Below are 22932 nucleotides of genomic sequence, written 5' to 3'. Positions count from 1 at the left end.
CCAACGTGCTCTAGAAGGTGTAAGTCAACTACCCTGGCCAGCAAGATCTCCGGATCTGTCCCCCATTGAGCATGTTTGGGACTGATGAAGCGTCGTCTCACGCGGTCTGCACGTCCAGCACGAACGCTGGTCCAACTGCGGCGCCAGGTGGAAATGGCATGGTAAGCCGTTCCACAGGACTACATCCAGCATCTCTACGATCGTCTCCATGGGAGAATAGCAGCCTGCATTGCTGCGAAAGGTGGATATACACTGTACTAGTGCCGACATTGTGCATGCTCTGTTGCCTGTGTCTATGTGCCTGTGGTTCTGTCAGTGTGATCATGTGATGTATCTGACCCCAGGAATGTGTCAATAAAGTTTCCCCTTCCTGGGACAATGAATTCACGGTGTTCTTATTTCAATTTCCAGGAGTGTATTTAGATGCCTTAAGCGGGCAAGAACACGCGAAGAAATCCGTGTAAGCGTACCTCACTAGACGAAATCACAAACGTCTTCTTCTTCTCGCGTTGTAATAATCGCGTGTATGTCTTAGATTCTTCAACATGTTTCTTCTATTCTGCCCTTTTCACTATGGTTCTTCTCCATCTTCTGACTCTAAAGAGTTTTTATAACCTCTTCCAAGTCTCGTTCGTGATCTTCCTCTTTGGCCCCTTCCAGATGACGTACATTTATAAACCTTTTTTGCGTTCTTCCAGCATCCATCCTAAGAACAAGTCCAAACCAGACTATTCTTCTACTTTTTATTAATCTTACAGCCAGCTCCTTGTAGTCTCAATGCCCATTATTATCTTGCAGGGTCCTATAGATATTTCCTAGCACCCTGTTTCATTGACACCATGGAGTCCAGTAACTTCTTAAAGGTATGGAACCATCTGTTACCCCTTAAGATCCGTGATGGCGTTCCATTTGATACGCAGTTGGATCTAGTAACAATAGTTACCAGATATTCAAAGTTCTGTGCATGTTCAAAACTGAAGTCTGCTGCTGATAATTTATCCAGCTTGTTATTTTCCTTCCTCTGAGCATCCTCTACTTGGACTTTTCATTGATGGTAAGGCCTATATGTTGTGTGGCTTTCTTCAGCTCGCTGACTATCTTTTGCAGTGAGTCTCTTGTTTTGCTCACAGTTACTACGTCATTGCCAAACGCCCCTACACTTTATAGCTATAGAATCAGACAGAGTTTTCAGGTTGAAAATCGTTGTAGAAAGAGGCCCCTTGGCCATACTACCTTCTTGCCGCTAAGCCAGATATTAAAAAATGAAAAATCTACGATATTAATTAGTTATTTCGGCAGAAACTAGCCGAGCTGGATCTAACTTGTCTTTGAGGAACCAGACATAATAAACATAAGTCTATGTTACATGTGTGAAGATCATTTACAGCGGGGAAAAGGGTTATACCCGTCAGGTATCATTGATTAATTAGCACTCAAGAGACAGCAAAACGCTGCCAAATAACTGTGCCGTGTTTTTCTTGGAAAATCTGGTGCTACAGAAGCGAAGAGTAGGGATTTTTTTATGAACTTGTCGCATGAAACAGCGAGAAATAGTTCGCTGACTCTAGACTTAGTCCGAGCTACTTCGCCTAGCGCCGTTCAAGGACACCACTTATCAGTATGCGATTGTAGCTCGACGTTATCCGCAACTCCAAAACTACTGAATACGCTTAGTAAAGACTCTGAGCGAAGAACCGGATGCTTTTAAAGTACTGTGGTTAGAGACACGGCCATGAAATAATCACCAAATTCCACATCTCAACGATCTATTTTGCTGCGACGAAAACTTTGCAAGTTTACGTCTCTTCTCTTTACTCCTACAAAACTGCCGACTCCATCCTCTTTCGCTCACAGACAGCTACATACAACTGTGCTCCAAGCGCTCTTCTACTCCAGCACTGCAATCTCATACCATAAGCAGTATCTTTGGCTCTGCGGTCGTGCACAGTCAGCGATCTGCTTTATAAAGCTTACCAGAGACATACATCGTTTACAGGACACTAGTTTCATTTTAGTTTACATTAATCTTACTATCATATTCGGTGCCGCATACAAGTGTACCCAGTAGCCTCCTTTCAATATGAACGAAGCAGCGGATAACATGGGAAGTTCCATCAAGCTTTTCGCGTAATGTGCTGTTATATAAAGAGAATTCAGCAGGCTGTAACGAAATGCAGGAATACCTACAGAGGATCGTTGGTGCTCGAAGGAATAGGCGGTTGACCCTCTATATTAACAGATGCAACGTACGGCGTATAAAGCAGAAAGATCTATTATTATACGAGGGTAATCCCAAAAGTGAGGTCTCTATTTTTTTATAAGTACATAGACCTGCTAATTTCTACAATGGTTTACATCAGTTTACAGCTTGAACATTTAGCTATTTTTAGACATAATCACCATTTCTGTCGATGCATTTTTGTAGACGCTGTGACAGTTTTTGTATGTCCATGTCATACCAGCTCGCCGCCATGCTGTTCAGAAAGTTATGAACCTCTTCCTTCACCTCGTCGTCGGAGCTGAATCGCTTTCCGGCCAAAAGTTCTTTTAACCTAGGGAACAGGTGATAGTTACTGGACGCCAAGTCAGGACTATGGGGTGGGCGGGTGATTACGTTCCACTGAAACTGTTGCAGGACAGCAACGGTTTGCCGAGCGACGTGTGGGCGAGCGTTGTCATGGAGGATGTGTACGCCCTTGCTCAACATTCCTCTTCTCCGGTTCTGAAATGCGCGTTTGAGCTTTTTCAGTCTCACCTGTCAGCGTTAATTGTGGTCCCAGGGATTCAGCTCCGACGACGAGGTGAAAGAAGAGGTTCATAACTTTTTGAACAGCATGGCGGCGGCTGGTATGACATTGGCATACAAAAACTGCCACAGCGTCTACAAAAATGCATCGGCAGAAATGGTGATTATGTCGAAAAATAGCAAAATGTTCTAGTTGTAAATTGATGTAAACCATTGTATAAATAAACAGGTCTATGTACTTGTAAAAAAAAAGAGACCTTACTTTTGCGATTACCCTCGTATGATTACACGATTGCAGAATAGCCACTGGAAGCAGAAGAATACTCAGGAAGTGCAATACACATGCGAAGGAATGACCCTAAGAAATCCTTGTTCTACCAGTACTTGAACCAGCGGATAAAATACTCCTGACGGAGCACAGAGAAAGCCAATATGTTTCTTTTCATAAGACTCCGACAAAAAAGTGGGGAATCAGCTGTCTCAAACCTCATTCCGCCTCCCTTACCAAACATTTTGGCATGCGAACATAAACACGCTCTTAACACGGAACGTTCTAAATCTTTTTACCCAGTCTCTCTTTGTAATGAAGCCTTCACACTCACGAGGAGAATAAGGCATGTGCCATAATCCGATCCTAGCTCATACAGAAGCTTGTGGAGTGGGTGACAATTACTGAGCTGTATGAAAAAAAAGTAAATTAGTTAGAAACTGCGGCGTGCACACACTTTATTCAACATATAAACGTCACTACAGGTATTCGGATTTAGGTTATGACATGTGCGATATGCCTGCCATCATTGGCGAATAGCAAAATTCTGCATGACCCTCTGAACTGTCGGAATAACGATGCTGTCGATGAGCTCCTAAATGGCTGTTTTCAGCTCAGCAATGGTTTCGGGATTATTGCTGTACACCTTACCTTTAATAAAGCCCACGAAAGTGAGTTGTATGTGTTCTGATCCGGAGATGTGGCGGCCAGTCGATGCCCATGCCAGTGGCCTCTAGGTATCCCGAGGCAGAATGCGGTCCCCAAAGTGCTCCTCCGGGACATCAAACACTCTCCTGCTACGATGGTTCGATGGACTCGAGCTCCGTTTTGCATGAACCACATCTTGTCAAAATCAAGGCCTCTTTGAACATTGGGATTGAAATCATCTTCCAAAACCTTAAAGCGCCGATCGGTAGTCACCGTGCCATCAAGGAATATCGCGCAGATTATTCTGTGACTGGACACTGCGCATCGCACAGTCACCCATTGATGGTGAAGAGACTTCTCGATCGCGAAATGCGGATTCTCAGTCCCCCAAATGCGCCAATTTTGCTTATTTACAAACCCACACAAATTAAAGAGTGCTTCGTTGTTAACTCAAAGTGCATGCGCTTACTACAACTAATTCCCATCATGCCCCGTGGCCAACCGAGCAGTTTGAACGTCCTAACGCAATCTGTTCAGAAGTTATGACGATTTTATTTGATGTAGTTCAACAATTGTCACCATGTATTTAGATTTAGAAGATACGATATTTAAACATCATTACTCTGTAAAAATACTATATATTGTGTTTGAAAAGTTTATAAATCTGATAGAAACATCTTGTAGCAACAGTTTATGGGATTATGAAACAGGGTTAGTTGAAGGTTAAAAAAGGTGGCAGACTTAAATTATTTGGTAGGACGCAGGCAATCTATGTGAGACATTGCTTACCACATACTCGTGCGATCTATGCTAGAATACTGTTCACATGTGTTGGGTCCATTACAAATGGGACTAACTGGGGTTATAGAAGTAAGCAAAGCAGGGTATTATGAATGGTCACAGGTTTGTTTGAACCGTAGACCACACAGCGTAAGCTCGCTTCTGGAGTATAGTTGCATATACAGGGTGTGTCACAACTAATGGCTTAAACGCATGGACTTGAAAGTACACGATACTAGAAGCAAAAAAGTCTCAGCAAACACGGGCTCTAAATCGCTTACCTTAAAAGGAGATGTGAACACTTCGCCTTCGATACTGTGAAACAAATCTCTTCTACTGCAAGCTCTTTCCTGTCCATGTTTTGGCGGTAGACAGTATGGACAAGAACAAGAATAAATGTCCAGTGAACATCGGCTCTAAAGTCCATACTTTGAGAGCACTTGTTCAATAGAAGAGATGTGTTTGACAGTCATGAAGATGAGGAGGTGTTCATAGCTCTTCTAAGGGCCCACATTTACTACACTTTTTTTTTTACCGTACTAGTACCCCTCAAAATGCAGAAAGCAGAGAGCTTGTAGTAGAAAAGATTTGTTTCACAGCATCTAAGATGAAAAAGTGCTTGTAGCTCTTTTTAAGGTTTGCGTTTGAACACATGTCTACTAACAGAAAACCCCTTGAATGTAATGTCGCAGCCGGCCGGAGTGGCCGTGCGGTTCTAGGCGCTACAGTCTGGAGCCGAGCGGCCGCTACGGTCACAGGTTCGAATCCTGCCTCGGGCATGGATGTGTGTGATGTCCTTAGGTTAGTTAGGTTTAATTAGTTCTAAGTTCTAGGCGACTGATGATCTCAGAAGTTAAGTCGCATAGTTCTCAGAGCCATTTGAATCATTTTGTAAGATCGCAAAAGTCCAATGATGTTTACAGCATTCTATACCCCACATATTGTTTACAGTGCAACCGTTATATTAGCTGCTAATTGTAACAGAGAGGCGGGAAAGGAGATATACAACGGTGAGGCGCCGGCCGCTGTGACCGAACGGTTCTAGGCGCTTCAGTCCGCAACCGCGCTGCTGCTTTGGTCGCAGGTTCGAATCCTGCCTCTGGCATGGATGTGTGTGATGTCCTTAGGATAAGTTAGACTTAGATAGTTCTAAGTCTAGGGGACTGATGACCTCAGATGTTAAGTCCCATAGTGCTCAGAGCCATTTGAACCACCCCTCCACTACTTTGCGAGTACCATGTACTAGATTTGCGAATGTAGATAGATTGAGCAATACGACCATTCAGTGGTAATTCTTGAAAATATATATACACCAGACAGCAATCTACATTTGAATGGTGAGGCTACGGAGCGTAGTTGAAATGCTTAGTCGACAAGCAACTCACAACTGTGCTATAGTGCTAGTGGTATTGACACGAAGCAGAGTAATTTCAACAATAAACAACGTAAACATTGTATTATGTCTACAAGAAGAGCTACCGAATATGACATTTCGTCAGAAAGGCCTCTAAGGAATCTTGCAGAGTGTGAAAGCAGTGGCAGATGAAATATTAGTGGTTGGTTGGTTGGTTGGTTGTTCGGGGAAGGAGACCAGACAGAGTGGTCATCGGTCTCATCGGATTAGGGAAGGATGGGGAAGGAAGTCGGCCGTGCCCTTTCAGAGGAACCATCCCGGCATTTGCCTGGAGTGATTTAGGGAAATCAAGGAAAACCTAAATCAGGGTGGCCGGACGCGGGATTGAACCGTCGTCCTCCCGAATGCGAGTCCAGTGTCTAACAACTGCGCCACCTCGCTCGGTAAATATTAGTGTTTCTGCAAGATGAGTAGGTGTGGTGTCGTATACTCCCGACTGAGCGGACGATGTACGAGAGGAGTACAGTGATGACGATACGAGCTTAACAAGTGAAAGTGATACTGAAATAGGTGTCAAGCCATTAGTTCATCATCCTTGTCGGACAGGGAGCCACAGATCCCGTCTCCAGTGGAACGCAATAAAGGTCAGCCGTCATCCAAGGAGCAAGTTCTAAACAGAATTACGTACTTGGAAGACCATCCGCAGTGTAGTATGAACAGCTTTAGACTAAGTCTGTAACAACATGCCCGTGTAGTGGATCAGAAAAACTGCGGATATTCAAGGCGGGACAAAGCGCACTTGTTACAAAACGTCCGCAGCTCGTGGTCGTGCGGTAGCGTTCTCGCTTCCCGCGCCCGGTTTCCCGCGTTCGATTCCCGGCGGGGTCAGGGATTGTCTCTGCCTCGTGATGACTGGGTGTTGTGTGATGTACTTAGGTTAGTTAGGTTTAAGTAGTTCTAAGTTCTAGAGGACTGATTATCATAGATGTTAAGTCCCATAGTGCTCAGAGCCATTTTTTTGTTTGTTACAAAAGCTGGTGTTTCCGCGTTTCAAGGATGTTCGTTGCAATTTGTAAGATGTGCATGATAGCGATCTTCTACGTTATGCGCACAAATTGCGCGCGACATAAATTAAAGTGATTTGAAGGGAAGCAGTGGATGATTGCATAACTTAAGTGCTACAGAACTGAAAGATGTAAGATAACTAAATTTCAAACAAAGCATCAACTTGACGATGCACAACAATCTACGGAATCGGCCTGCAAATTTGTAAACGGGACGAACAAACGTATCTCATTGTTCAGTAAGGAATTTGCTTTCAACTCCGACCAACGGGATTTGAAGAGGAAATGCATATGAAAGGCACGCTGGAAATTGGAGGCACGAAGACAGTTATGTCGAGATCAACTAACTTAATGCATTCGTATACAAATTTGCCGACTGTTAATCTGGATGGCAAGAAAGGTATTTATAGTGCTGCGAGAGGTAGGAGCTGCTCTGCCCCTACGAGTCTTTCTCATGTGCGTGATCTTGCAAGGGCAGTAGTGAATATTTACGCCACAGCAAGCAAGAGTGAGAAAATAGACGTAAGAGAACTACAACTATAGTATGAGCACTGTTTTTGCCCAATAAGTGGTCAAAGTAGCTTACGTTAGATCCATTCCTTGTCTGCTTATGAAAGTCACACTCCTTTAGAGCAGACTATCCCTCTTGAAAAGTGTGTGACATTGCAATTCGTACTACCACTGGACAAATTCAGCCTCTGAAAATACACTCCTGGAAATTGAAATAAGAACACCGTGAATTCATTGTCCCAGGAAGGGGAAACTTTATTGACACATTCCTGGGGTCAGATACATCACATGATCACACTGACAGAACCACAGGCACATAGACACAGGCAACAGAGCATGCACAATGTCGGCACTAGTACAGTGTATATCCACCTTTCGCAGCAATGAAGGCTGCTATTCTCCCATGGAGACGATCGTAGAGATGCTGGATGTAGTCCTGTGGAACGGCTTGCCATGCCATTTCCACCTGGCGCCTCAGTTGGACCAGCGTTCGTGCTGGACGTGCAGACCGCATGAGACGACGCTTCATCCAGTCCCAAACATGCTCAATGGGGGACAGATCCGGAGATCTTGCTGGCCAGGGTAGTTGACTTACACCTTCTAGAGCACGTTGGGTGGCACGGGATACATGCGGACATGCATTGTCCTGTTGGAACAGCAAGTTCCCTTGCCGGTCTAGGAATGGTAGAACGATGGGTTCGATGACGGTTTGGATGTACCGTGCAGTATTCAGTGTCCCCTCGACGATCACCAGAGGTGTACGGCCAGTGTAGGAGATCGCTCCCCACACCATGATGCCGGGTGTTGGCCCTGTGTGCCTCGGTCGTATGCAGTCCTGATTGTGGCGCTCACCTGCACGGCGCCAAACACTCATACGACCATCATTGCCACCAAGGCAGAAGCGACTCTCATCGCTGAAGACGACACGTCTCCATTCGTCCCTCCATTCACGCCTGTCGCGACACCACTGGAGGCGGGCTGCATGATGTTGGGGCGTCAGCGGAAGACGGCCTAACAGTGTGCGGGACCGTAGCCCAGCTTCATGGAGACGGTTGCGAATGGTCCTCGCCGATACCCCAGGAGCAACAGTGTCCCTAATTTGCTGGGAAGTGGCGGTGCGGTCCCCTACGGCACTGCGTAGGATCCTACGGTCTTGGCGTGCATCCGTGCGTCGCTGCGGTCCGGTCCCAGGTCGACGGGCACGTGCACCTTCCGCCGACCACTGGCGACAACATCGATGTACTGTGGAGACCTCACGCCCCACGTGTTGAGCAATTCGGCGGTAAGTCCACCCGGCCTCCCGCATGCCCACTATACGCCCTCGCTCAAAGTCCGTCAGCTGCACATACGGTTCACGTCCACGCTGTCGCGGCATGCTACCAGTGTTAAAGACTGCGATGGAGCTCCGTATACCACGGCAAACTGGCTGACACTGACGGCGGCGGTGCACAAATGCTGCGCAGCTAGCGTCATTCGACGGCCACCACCGCGGTTCCTGGTGTGTCCGCTGTGCTGTGCGTGTGATCATTGGTTATACAGCCCTCTCGCAGTGTCCGGAGCAAGTATGGTGGGTCTGACACACCGGTGTCAATGTGTTCTTTTTTCCATTTCCAGGAGTGTATTTCCGTGCCTATAAAACATTTTATCGCACTATCTGCAGTTACGCCTTAAAGGACAGCCAGTTTGACGATAAGCTCCACAACAGACTGTTTCGCACGCACTTGCATGCCCTCACATTCCATCAGTTCTCACCACCCCGTTACACCAACATGATTCTGTATGCATTCTCTGAGAGTGTATACCTGGCTGAACGTTCTACATGGTTAGTAACTTCCAAGGAGTTCACCTTCGATATTGATGGCGCGAACCTCTGTGATCACTGTGGCGCACCATTTTTCATTCGGTGTTCACGGTGCACATTAACGGTTTGTTTTGAACATTGCTTGAATGTCGAAGATGTCCATTTTGTGAAACGTACTAGATACGTCCCACAGAACTTTGATCTCAGCGCATCCCGAACGCTCATTTTCTATCGTCCTCAAGATGCACACGGTGAGTGATAAGCAACGGATATTTTTCCTGTCATAATTGTTAACACAACATGTTCAGATGACTCTTAAGAAAGACTGAATTTGCGACCTCGCACTCAAGGGGTTCCTTGTGAGACTTTTTTGCGTCTAGTATCATGTTCTTACAACAGTGCGCCTTTGTGCCAATGAAAAGGTAGGAAGATTTTTCTGATTAGCAAAAGTGACAAAAAGCAGATTACAGAGTACCTGACGGCTCAACACAAAAGTTTTGTCTCAAGTACAGATAGTGTTGAGGATCAGTGGACAAAGTTCAAAACCATCGTACAATATGCGTTAGATGAGTATGTGCCAAGCAAGATCGTAAGAGATGGAAAAGAGCCACAGTGGTACAACAACCGAGTTAGAAGACTGCTGCGGAAGCAAAGGGAACTTCACAGCAAACATAAACATAGCCAAAGCCTTGCAGACAAACAAAAACTACGCGAAGCGAAATGTGGCGTGAGGAGGGCTATGCGAGAGGCGTTCAATGAATTCGAAAGTAAAGTTCTATGTACTGACTTGGCAGAAAATCCTAAGAAATTTTGGTCTTCTGTCAAAGCGGTAGGTGGATCAAAACAAAATGTCAAGACACTCTGTGACCAAAATGGTACTGTAACAGAGGATGACAGACTAAAGGCCGAAATACTAAATGTCTTTTTCCAAAGCTGTTTCACAGAGGAAGACTGCACTGTAGTTCCTTCTCTAGATTGTCGCACAGATGACAAAATGGTAGATATCGAAATAGACGACAGAGGGGTAGAGAAACAATTAAAATCGCCCAAAAGAGGAAACGCTGCTGGACCTGATGGAATACCAGTTCGATTTTACACAGAGTACGCGAAGGAACTTGCCCCCCTTCTGGCAGCGGTGTACCGTAGGTCTCTAGAAGAGCGTAGCGCTCCAAAGGATTGGAAAAGGGCACAGGTTATCCCCGTTTTCAAGAAGGGATGTCGAACAGATGTACAGAACTATAGACCTATATCTGTAACGTCGATCAGTTGTAGAATTTTGGAACACGTATTATGTTCGAGTATAATGACTTTTCTGGAGACTAGAAATCTAGTCTGTAGGAATCAGCATGGGTTTCGAAAAAGACGGTCGTGTGAAACTCAGCTCGCGCTATTCGTCCACGAGACTCAGAGGGCCATAGACACGGGTTCACAGGTAGATGCCGTGTTTCTTGACTTCCGCAAGGCGTTCGATACAGTTCCCCACAGTCGTTTAATGAACAAAGTAAGAGCATATGGACTATCAGACCAATTGTGTGATTGGATTGAGGAGTTCCTAGATAACAGAACGCAGCATGTCACTCTCAATGGAGAGAAGTCTTCCGAAGTAAGAGTGATTTCAGGTGTGCCGCAGGGGAGTGTCATAGGACCGTTGCTATTCACAATATACATAAATGACCTGGTGGATGACATCGGGAGTTCACGGAGGCTTTTTGCAGATGATGCTGTGGTGTATCGAGAGGTTGTAACAATGGAAAATTGTACTGAAATGCAGGAAAATCTGCAGCGAATTGACGCATGGTGCAGGGAATGGCAATTGAATGTCAATGTAGACAAGTGTAAAGTGCTGCGAATACATATAAAGATACATCCCTTTTCATTTAGCTACAAAATAGCAGGTCAGCAACTGGAAGCAGTCAGTTCCATAAATTATCTGGGTGTACGCATTAGGAGTGATTTAAAATGGAATGTTCATATAAAGTTGATCGTCGGTAAAGCAGATGCCAGACTGAGATTCATTGGAAGAATCCTAAGGAAATGCAATCCGAAAACAAAGGGAGTAGGTTACAGTACGCTTGTTCGCCCACTGCTTGAACACTGCTCAGCAGTGTGGGATCCGTACCAGATAGGGTTGATAGAATAGATAGAGAAGATCCAACGGAGAACAGCGCGCTTCGTTACAGGATCATTTAGTAATAGCGAAAGCGTTACGGAGATGATAGATAAACTCCAGTGGAAGACTCTGCAGGAGAGACGCTCAGTCGCTCGGTACGGGCTTTTGTTAAAGTTTCAAGAACATACCTTCACCGAATAGTCAAACAGTATATTGCTCCGTCCTACGTATATCTCGCGAAGAGACCATGAGGATAAAATCAGAGAGATTAGAGCCCACACAGAAGCATGCCGACAATCCTTCTTTCCACGAACAATACGAGACTGGAATAGAAGGGAGAACCGATAGAGGTACTCAGGGTACGCTCCGCCACACACCGTCAGGTGGCTTGCGGAGAATGGATGTAAATGTAGGTGTAGATTGATTATAATACACCCTGTATAGATCAAGGCAGAACGGCACTGAAATGTTGAAAAACCTGTAATGGCAGATATTTAAAGGCAGACGCCAACTATCTGCGAAAGTCCCACATAGTTTCAAGAGGCAACTTCTAGGAATATACTGCTAACCCCTACGTGTCACTGCCGGCCGGGGTGACCCAGCGGTTCTAGGCGCTACAGTCTGGCACCGCGCGATCACTATGGTCGCAGGTTCGAATCCTGCCTCGGGCATGGGTGTGCGTGATGTCCTTAGGTTAGTTAGGTTTAAGTAGCTCTAAGTTCTAGGGGACTGATGACGTTAGAAGTTAAGTCCCATAGTGCTCAGAGCCATTTGAACCTACGTGTCACTCCAGTCGGGAAGGGGAAGACAAGATTAAACTAATTACAGCACACTTTCATTCTTCCCGCGCTCGATACGCCAATGGTGAGGGAAGAATCCTTCCGCAGAAGCCATAACATGTGGTTCAACAGAGATTACCCTAGTAAATACTTGTGTTGAGCGAAGGTGTCCATATGCTTCATAGTCTGGGTCACCACATCCAAAAGAATTTACTCTTGAGTCGGAAAACATTTTTAATGGGCGTGCATACTGCAGGCGACTACAACATCTGCGGGAAAGCTGTGGGGTCAGAGCGGACAACATATGTTGCTGTGTCACGGCACGGTGCACTGGCGTCAGTTACGGCGCCGCTAGCTGGCAAGTGACACCGGCCACACTTCTGCCAACTGCCGGACTTTAAGCTTCACTCTTGTTCCCTCTCGCCAGCTGAAAAGGCTTCTCAGACGAATTTTGCACCACAACTGTTATCAGTTTAATAAGTCACAGCTGCAAAATACTAACGCGAATTCTTTACAGACGAATGGAAAAACTGGTAGATGCGGACCTCGGGGAGGATCAGTTTGGATTCCGTCGAAATGTTGGAACACGTGAGGCAATACTGACCTTACGACTTATCTTAGAAGAAAGATTAAGAAAAGGCAAACCTACGTTTCTAGCATTTGTAGACTTAGAGAAAGCTTTTGACAATGTTGACTGGAATACTCTTTTTCAAATTCTAAAGGTGGCAGGGGTAAAATACAGGGAGCGAAAGGCTATTTACAATTTGTACAGAAACCAGATGGCAGTCATAAGAGTCGAGGGGCATGAAAGGGAAGCAGTGGTTGGGAAAGGAGTGAGACAGGGTTGTAGCCTCTCCCCGATGTTATTCAATCTGTATATTGAGCAAGCAGTAAAGGAAACAAAAAAAAATTTGGAGTAGGTATTAAAATTCATGGAGACGAAGTAAAAACTTTGAGGTTCGCCGATGACATTGTAATTCTGTCAGAGACGGCAAAGGACTTGGAAGAGCAGTTGAACGGAATGGACAGTGTCTTGAAAGGAGGATATAAGATGAACATCAACAAAAGCAAAACGAGGATAATGGAATGTAGTCAAATTAAATCGGGTGATGCTGAGGGAATTAGATTAGGAAATGAGACACTTAAAGTAGTAAAGGAGTTTTGCTATTTAGGAAGTAAAATAACTGATGATGGTCGAAGTAGAGAGGATATAAAATGTAGACTGGCAATGGCAAGGAAAGCGTTTCTGAAGAAGAGAAATTTGTTAACATCGAATATAGATTTAAGTGACAGGAAGTCAATTCTGAAAATATTTGTTTGGAGTGTAGCCATGTATGGAAGTGAAACATGGACGATAACTAGTTTGGACAAGAAGAGAATAGAAGCTTTCGAAATGTGGTGCTACAGAAGAATACTGAAGATAAGGTGGATAGATCACGTAACTAATGAGGAGGTATTGAATAGGATTGGGGAGAAGAGAAGTTTGTGGCACAACTTGACTTGAAGAAGGGATCGGTTGGTAGGACATGTTTTGAGGCATCAAGGGATCACAAATTTAGCATTGGAGGGCAGTGTGGAGGGTAAAAATCGTAGAGGGAGACCGAGAGATGAGTACACTAAGCAGATTCAGAAGGATGTAGGTTGTAGTAGGTACTGGGAGATGAAGCAGCTTGCACAGGATAGAGTAGCATGGAGAGCTGCATCAAACCAGTCTCAGGACTGAAGACAACAACAACAACAACAACAACTGTTATCCGATGTTTCAACATTCTGTCGAATATCTACTTCTACATCCAAACTCGCCAAGGCACTGTGAAGTGCATGGCAGGGGTGCTTCGCGTAGTACCTCCTATCACAGCTTCTTTTCTTTCAGTCATTAATCCGCATGTGGAGAGAGGAAGTTATGGCTGTTTCAATGCCTCTGTGTGCGCTGTAATCAGTCTAATCTTGTCTTCGCTCACTTCCATTTATTGAAACTTTGTAAGTAAGCTCTCAGAGGATAGCTGACTCCTATCTTCAATGCTGAGATTTCTCAGCATTTACGTGATCATATGATGCATCCCGTGAGTCAAGCAAACATGTGAATAGCCGCACTGTCCTTCTTTTTGTTCATTAAATAGCTCCCGTTAGTCCTTTCTGGCGTGGGAGTAACAGTCTAGTGTTTTGTAAAATTACTGTTCTAGATTGACCGCATTATCCCAGTATCCAACCCAGTTGGAATCAAATATTTACGGGAACTCACCTTTAACGCAGTAGTTCCCATAGATTATATTCTACTCGTAGTTTCTAAATGTGTAGCATTCATGTTGCCTACGGTGCTTTCAAGATATTATTTGCTACAACCACTTTTTATTGACTCTCAAGCACTATGGGAAATGAAGTCAGATTGCTCTTTCACTTTGTTGTCATAATATTTAATTCCTGTTCCCCTTCGTGTTCCCATACCAAATGCACTGGTTTTCCGGCAAACACGATTCCCTCGAAATTCGTTTTTCTCTTTAACCTTTTTTCCGAAATTATACTCTGGCTCCTATGCAAGCAGTTATTCGGTTTGGCACTCATTGACAGAATTGTTGGATGTCCTCCTGCGGGATATCGTGCACAAATTCTCTGCATTTGGCGGATCAGGATGTCAAAATCCTGAGCTGATTTGTGGGCCCTTCCCATAATGCACCTAGCGTCCTCATTTCGGGTGGGATATGTCGACCTTACCGGCTGACAAGGCATTTTCTTGCAGAAATGTAAGCCCAGGGTGGCTTGCCGCGAAAGGCAACAAACGGGGCGTACAATATGTTCGACCTTCCGCTGTGCAGCAAGTGTGCGGCGGATGGCATCAAAGGAGTACTGCTATGAAGCGAAACGGCATCCCAAACCATCGCTAAGCCCGCTGGGCAGAACAGGTAATTAGGACTGTGGACAGGGCCAAATAAGGTTGGGGTCAGTTTCATCTTCTAATTGTAATTTATTGTAATTCAATAACACATTTACAACCAAAGCGACACATAGCCGAACCTTTACCAAATGCAACTCTTTCACAGCTGAAGGCCTCCAAAGAAGAATTCTTAAAAACCAACAAGATAAGAATGCAATTAAAATAGCAATTAATAATTAAAAAACATATATCACAGATAGGCGGAAACCTCAAGGCAAAAATAGATAGAACAAACACATGCAAGGTGCATACAAATGGCTGAAGGCCACAATTAAGCTTCAAAATTTTAAAATATATTACCATAATATTTTAAAGGCAGAAGGCCGCAATGATTAAACTTGAAAGATAATTTTAAAAATAAAGTTGCAAGGCTCAAAGCCCACAATTAATTTGCAGAATTTAAAAAAAAATATAACCATAAACCTTAAATTTTAAGTAGCTGAAAACAGATAAATAAACACCAGTGGGTAAGACAATAAAGACAACGGCACTCAGAAGCCTCCAGGGAGGTCGGTCTGCCCTCATTCACTTAGGTGAGACAAGTGGTGAGCCCAACACCACTTGATCCGTCGGAACCCAACCAGGGGACAGCCACGGACCAACCGACACAACGACTTTCTTGCCATCAATCAGTACATGAGAACTCAAACGCAAAAGGTTATGAACGTGATAATCCACAATGATGTATGTATTAGCTGCCAAAATTACACACCATGTTGGACAGCGACAGCAGGCGAGGAAAGGACGCTGCCTGAAATTACGTTAGTGGCCAGGTCATGTAACCGGAACACTAACAGCCACAAGGCAGGAAATTCCGCTGGTGCACTCGAATTGTAGTCAACCAGTATAGTTAATTGCACCGCATGGTGGCTAAATTTCAGCAATAGAAACACTCGGTGTTGCTCACAGGAAAACCTCTCCAACAGCGAACCACCGAAACGAACCACCACAACATTAATGGACGTGGCTTGGGTAGTTGAAACCACTTCCTGGGTTGGTGAACCACGAAGCTCGTAGTGATCGGACAGCTCCACACACGCTCCGACACTGCGCAGGGACCGCCAGCGGACCCAGACGACTGCACCGCATGCAGATAACTTCCCAGGTCCGCAGCAACCGCCCGACTCACTGCAGACCCCCTAGCCGGGAACTATATGCACAAAACTTAAGATGGTACACGGCGCAAATATCGATAAACATCACTACCGCCACATGTAGAAGGAAGAAGGACCAAGACGTAACCGCAACAAGGGCGGGTACCCAAACACAGATAGACAGCGAAGTTCACAAAAACACATGGTTGCGAGTGAGAGTGGCTCAGTCTTGTTTGTCGGGTCGTATGGCGGACGACACACAGGTTGACGTGCCGCTGCTGTCCAGAGCGGCTCCATGCACGTATTCGCTGGTCATCAGGGGTCAGTCCGAAGCGGGACTCATCAGTGAAGACTGTTCTAGTCCAGTCAATGAGATTTCAGGCGGAAGACGTGTACGGAAACGTTCCGGATAGCGGCGGGATAAAAAACCGGCTGTCGCCCGCCATACGGTCCAACTACGAGGAGTGATGGTCTGGGGTGCCATTTCTTTTCACAGTAGGAGACTTTTGCCTGTCATCCGCCGCTCCCTTACAGCACAGCAGTACGTCGACGATATTCTATGCCCCGTTTGTTGCCCTTCATGGCGAGCCATCCTGGGTTTACATTACAGCAAGATAATGCCCACCTGCACACAGCGAGAGTTTCAACTGTCTGTCTTCGTGCTTTCCAGCAAGGTCGCCAGATCTCTCCCCAACTGAAAAGTGCTATTGACAAGGGATTTCAGATCGATTCCGTATTTCTGGATTTCCGGAAGGTTTCTGACACAGTATCACACAAGCGGCTTTTATTGAAATTGCATGCTTATGGAATATCGTCTCACAAGGTGAAGGCCTCAGAGACAGCCAACCGATTCGGCTTAGATTTGGCAGGTCGCTTCTGTACAACCTAAAACAAAGGACTCTAAGGTATTTTGGGCCAACACCCCCGCGTTTTTGAGAAAATCACCCCTAAGGGTTATGACGAGCGATCGACTCAAAGTTGGCGGGATCGATAAATAATTGTAAATAGAGCACTTTTCATGACCAGGTATAGGGTCCGAAAACACATAATTTTCCAGAAATCTGGGTAAGAAACTTTTACAATTGCCGCTTCTATACCCACAAGGTCAACGCTTTTCGCCGACAGCACCGATAGCGCACCGGCCAAGGTAACTGGCTGCGAATCTCGAAGAAACGTAGTGGATGTTATTCTCTTGGCTTGTATTTTTCCATATCTCAACTGATAGGGATATGAGGGTTAATAAGGTAAGCAAATCAACAAGGAATGATAATAAGGTAGGCAAATAAATTTCTCAAACCTCTTGGGATAGTAAACAACTCCAGGTCACTTTACAATGGAATGGCTCTTACTGTTACGTGTCCTCACTTTTCTTTGAACAACTAGATGGATGGTACTTGTCATATAAACATTCGAAACAAATATACTCACGGCACCAAGAGCATCTAATGAATGCAATCTTTCGACAGCTACACTGTTCCTCTCCCCGCGTGCATTCTGTCCCGTGCTTCGCTGCAAACAAGCGTCGCACGGTTGGCTACTTGTGATCCCTCGTGAGGAAGTCGCAGCACTTTTGCTCGGAGTTGTTTACATGTGACAAGGCTTAAAAGTTTAATACTTTACTAACTCACGGCGTTTGGGAAATTAGTTTACCTACTTTATTATTATCATTCCTTATTGATTTACTTACCTTATTAACCCTCCTATCCCTATCAATTAAGATGTGGAAAATACAAACGAAAAGAATAACAACCGCTGGTTTCGTCGAGATTCGAAGCCGACTTCGCCGATTACCAGCCAGTTACCTTGGCTGTTGCGCTATCAGCGCTGTTTTTTTTTTTATTTCATTTTGTTCGCTTTTGTTCGTTGTATCTGCTCGGGGTGGACGTCGTAAGACATCCGATGAAGCTCGTTCATGATCGATTAATTCAGTGTTTTATTACAGAAGGTACGTAACCCTCTGACCGAACACGCTGAGCTACCGTGCCGGTTTCGCTCTCGGCGACAGGCGTTAACCATGTGGGTACAGACGCTGCAGTTGTAAAAGTTCCTACCTCGATTTCTGGAAAAATATGCGTTTTAGGACCCCATACCCGATGAAGAAAAATGCTTTATTTACAATTATCTATCGATCCCGCCAATTTCGGGTCGATCGCTCGTCATAACCTTTAGGGGTGATTTTCTCAAAAACGTGGGGGTGTTGACCCAAAATATCTTAGATTCCTTTGTTTTAGGTTGTACACAAGCGACCTGCCAAATCTAAGCCGAATCGGTTGGCCGTCTCTGAGGCCTTCACCTTGTCAGTTATGTGACTGGATTTGTGATTTCCTGTCAGAGAGGTCACAGTTCGTAGTAATTGACGGAGAGTCATCGAGTAAAATTTCTGGAGTTCCCCAAGGTAGTGTTATAGGCCCTTTACTGTTCCTTATCTACATAAACGATTCGGGAGACAACCTGAGCAGCTGTCTTCGGTTGTTTGCTGACGACGCTGTCGTTTATCGACTAATAAAGTCATCAGAAGATCAAAACAAACTGCAAAACGATTTAGAAAAGATATCTGGATGGTGCGAAAAGTGGCAGTTGACCCTAAATAATGAAAAGTGTGCGGTCATTCACATGTGTGCTAAAAGGAACTCGTTAAACTTCTGTTACACGATAAATCAGTCTAATCTAAAAGGCTTAAATTCAACTAAATACCTAGGTATTACAATTACGAACAAATTAAATTGGAAGGAACATATAGAAAATGTTGTGGGAGAGGGTTAACCAAAGACTGCCTTTTATTGGCAGGACACTTAGAAAATGTAACAGACCTACTAATGAGACTGCCTACACTACGCTTGTCCGTCCTCTTTTAGAATACTTCTGCGCGGTGTGGGATCCTTACTACATAGGACTGATGGAGTAGAACGAAAAAGTTCAAAGAAAGACAGCACGTTTTGTATCATCGCGAAATATGGGAGAGAGTGTCACAGAAATGATACAGGATTAGGGCCGGAAATCGTTAAAAGAAATGCGCTTTTCGTTGCGACAGAATCTTCTCACGAAATTTCAATCACCAACTTTCTCCCCCTAATGCGAAAATATTTTGTTGACAAATAAAATAAGGGAAATCAGAGCTCGTACGGAAAGATATAGGTGTTCATTCTTCCCGCGCGCTATACGAGATCGGAATAATATAGAATTGTGAAGGTGGTTAGATGAACCCTCTGCCAGGCACTTGAATGTGATTTGCAGAGTATCCATGTAGATGTAGATGTAGATGTAGATGTAGAAAACGTTTGGAGCATTATGGGTAGGGCCCTCTGGGACACAACCTTCGAGTTGATCTCACCGTGAGGCGGTATGCAGATCGTGCATCATGCCAATTCGAAATTCTGCAAAGGATCCCCCTGACATCACTCCTATACGCGATATCTGACTTTTAACCATTGCTCTTGTTGACGAATCATGCCAGGCGAGGACACACACACAACACAGATAATAAGAATGAGTTTAATAAAAACATAAAAATAATCCCCCAAAAGAATGAATGGGTTGAGGGGACTGGCGGGTAATTTTTAACTGGAAGCCAGAAATACTGTGCAGAATAAAACAAATTTTTATTACTACTAGGTTTTTACATTAACATCTCAATATGAATGATGAGGTGATGCCTCCTGATTAATTATGGCACAATGTGCGTAGATAAAAATGACAACTAACACGAAAGTACTAACTTTTTTCAGTTTTCAATAGGGATTGGCACCTCTCCTATCACTGACAGAACGCACGAGTTTCTAGTAGATTTACCTATGAACATGAAGGTTACTGACATATGGAAGAAAACTACACTTTGAGCGAGCACTGCACTGCATATGTGGCCCACAACTAACCCTTCTGTACCTTTCTGGGCAAGAGCGATTGGAGTACGGCTGGAGCTGCAGATATTTACCCTGTGATGTTCTCTGCAACGTCGAAAACACAACTAGCGGCCTCTCGTGGTATCAAAATGTGGATCAGCGTCTAGTTGCAGCTGTGACTGCCACACGCTATTGCCTATGTGCAAAAGTAATGTCCGGCCTGCCGCACGAAATACAATACTTCGCTATCACTCTGTCGCACGGACTGTAGCAAAAGCGACTGCTTCCCTTCGAGGCCAAAACGCGAGTCCTTAATCTCTGTAGCTTGTGCATGGTTCAGAGAGGACGCCACATCTTGGGATTTTGAAGTCCTAACGCACCAACCGGACAGAATTTGGCGCGGTATCCTTGAGAGCGCCATTCAACAACTCCATGAATCAATGCCAAGCCGAACAACTGCCTGCGTAAGGGCCAGAAGAAGACCAACGCAATTTGTGAAGCTCTTTCTCTTGAATAAACCATCCAATTTTTCTGAAATCTTAAAAATTTGTTTGTCTGTACATGTACATTACATCTACCGATATCTACCCATTCGGATAATTCCTTCATGGAGCGTTTATTTTTTCCCCTTAGAGTTATTTGTACTATTCTTCATTTCAACAAGCAGAAAACTGAAATTCACAAGTCACTTCATTTGCATCACTTGCGTCACCGTTAGTCACATGGACTGAATACTGACTTTCAATAAACGTGCGTTTTCATCTTTCAATACACAGCTTTTTATTTACCTTTCTCTTCTGAGCTTGGTCCTTTTCTTTCAAAGAGTTCATCAAACTCCTGACGGCAGAATAACACACTATATAAAATTAAAGTTATTTAGTCTTGAATCCGCACATGGACCACTTTGAAAATGAATGTACTGATTCCGTTTCCGTCCTCCAACGAATGTGGAGTTTACACTGTACCGCCGGTGCCTAATTTCTGAAATTTTAGGTGCCAGAACACATCTTTTCAATCATATTTTCTATTTTTGAAAGCTTGTGATAAAACTTACATTGAGAAATCTTTTTTTTTTTACAAAATACTGTTTTGAAATTAAGATTTTTAAAACACTGTTTCTTCTAAATCAACTGCTACCGACCTCAACGTTCAATCAGTTACCAACATATACCGATCAGAACTTGGATATAAAGCTCAGCTTATCTTGGGTATACTGTACGCACTCACTCACGCACACTAACACACACACACACACACACACACACACACACACACACACACACAAAATCACCACAGTATTTCGCCTCACGCCCCTGCCCATCCCATCACGTTGGTCACCGACTGTGACGTTCACTGGTGTCTGCGGAGCGCAGCAGTAAATTATAGTTACGTTGCGATTTAATACACATCTAAATGTATTGAATCTCCGATGGCGAATTGTTCCAATAAGTACAAGGAAAAAATCTATGGAAGGTTGTAAGGGGGCTATAATTTCGCACCTTGCAAGCACTCATTTACATACTTTGCCGTGATCTACAACCACAATTAGATATCATTTGTTCAAATGTGTGTGAAATCTTATGGGACTTAACTGCTAAGGTCATCAGTCCCTAAGCTTACACACCACTTAACCTAAATTATCCTAAGGACACACACACACACCCATGCCCGAGGGAGGACTCGAACCTCCGCCAGGACCAGCCGCACAGCCCAGACTGCAGCGCCCTGGACCGCTCGGGTAATCTCGCGCAGCAGGTATCATTTGATAGGTTGTACATCGTATAAATGAATATTGAAAGAGATTGACACTGTCCCGTACGCCTTGTAAATAATTGTTAACGCTTTTGCATGAAAGGTGGCAGAGTGTCTTTATTATCAAAACGGCGTAATGAATGATTGGAACGATGATGATGTTGGAATACCAGTGGAGATGAAACCGCAGGCGGAACTCAAGCCCTGGTTGGAAGGCCCGCATAAGTGTGTTGTTCCTGCTTAAACACAGGAAGTAGCAAGACGGACGTTGGGGCATCTGAGTGCTGGAGCACAATAGAGTCGCGGCTGGCCAGTTTTGTAGACGGACCAGAAGGATAACTGGGGACTCTACAAATCTTGAGCGCAGCTGAGAGGAATGAGGAAGCGTCACCTCGGAAATCACGCAGGCTGGGTTATTTCCAAGGATTTTTACTCAGAAGCGTACCAATGTACGAGTATATGTATTCCCTCACAAACTTTCGACGCTGGACGACAAAAGACTAAAATGTGGTTGGTCGATGTTCGGAAGAATCTGTAGAGAGGGAAAAGAGTCCGGGGTTTCGAGAATATGATTCGCCTTCTGCAGTGACGAGAGAGGGGAGCTGAGTCTTGCTGAGAAGCCAGCAGTGGAGAAGAGGTAGTCTTCCATTTTGAGCGGCCATCTTGGACGGTCGCTCAGTATCAGCTTTTGTTGGTACAGATGGATTTTCTGTCTTTGCTCTCAGGAGATTTTATAGTTAGAACGGTTAGGCACTCTACTGTTGTGAACTTACAAAATTCTGGACTTTGTCTCCAGGTTGAAAGTCGTCGTTGAGTACGCGGCGTTCAGTGATTGAGAGCACTTCTTCTGCCTATACTTATGTTGAGACATTATTTGAACTCCATTCTTGTGACTGGGAGTTTGCCGTTCTCGTCTGTAGTGCACAGAGAGAAGAAGACAGTATTAGAGTGTATTAGTCAGAGGACCACCTTCTGCCGTCCTAGTGTTTGAAAGAATTTCATTTTGTGGCTGGAGTTCTACCATCGTCACAGACCTATACGAGAACCATAACTACGACGAACTGGACGCAGTACATACGGTGATATTGCCAACTGCTTCAGCTTATTAGATCAATAAAGCTAAACAGCTGTGATCAAGCTAGTTTATTTCCACTCAAGTTTCTCACCACTGTAGATCGTCTTCGAAAGTAGTGTCTTCAAGTGTTTGGCTTTTAGATAATGTCAGTCATTTCGCGTTATGGGCAATTGATCAGCA

Source organism: Schistocerca gregaria, chromosome 7 (assembly GCF_023897955.1).
Source record: "Schistocerca gregaria isolate iqSchGreg1 chromosome 7, iqSchGreg1.2, whole genome shotgun sequence".
In the NCBI taxonomy this organism is placed as follows: Eukaryota; Metazoa; Arthropoda; class Insecta; order Orthoptera; family Acrididae; genus Schistocerca; species Schistocerca gregaria.
The sequence above is the reverse complement of the archived record's forward strand: the minus strand, read 5'-3'. Positions refer to the sequence as shown.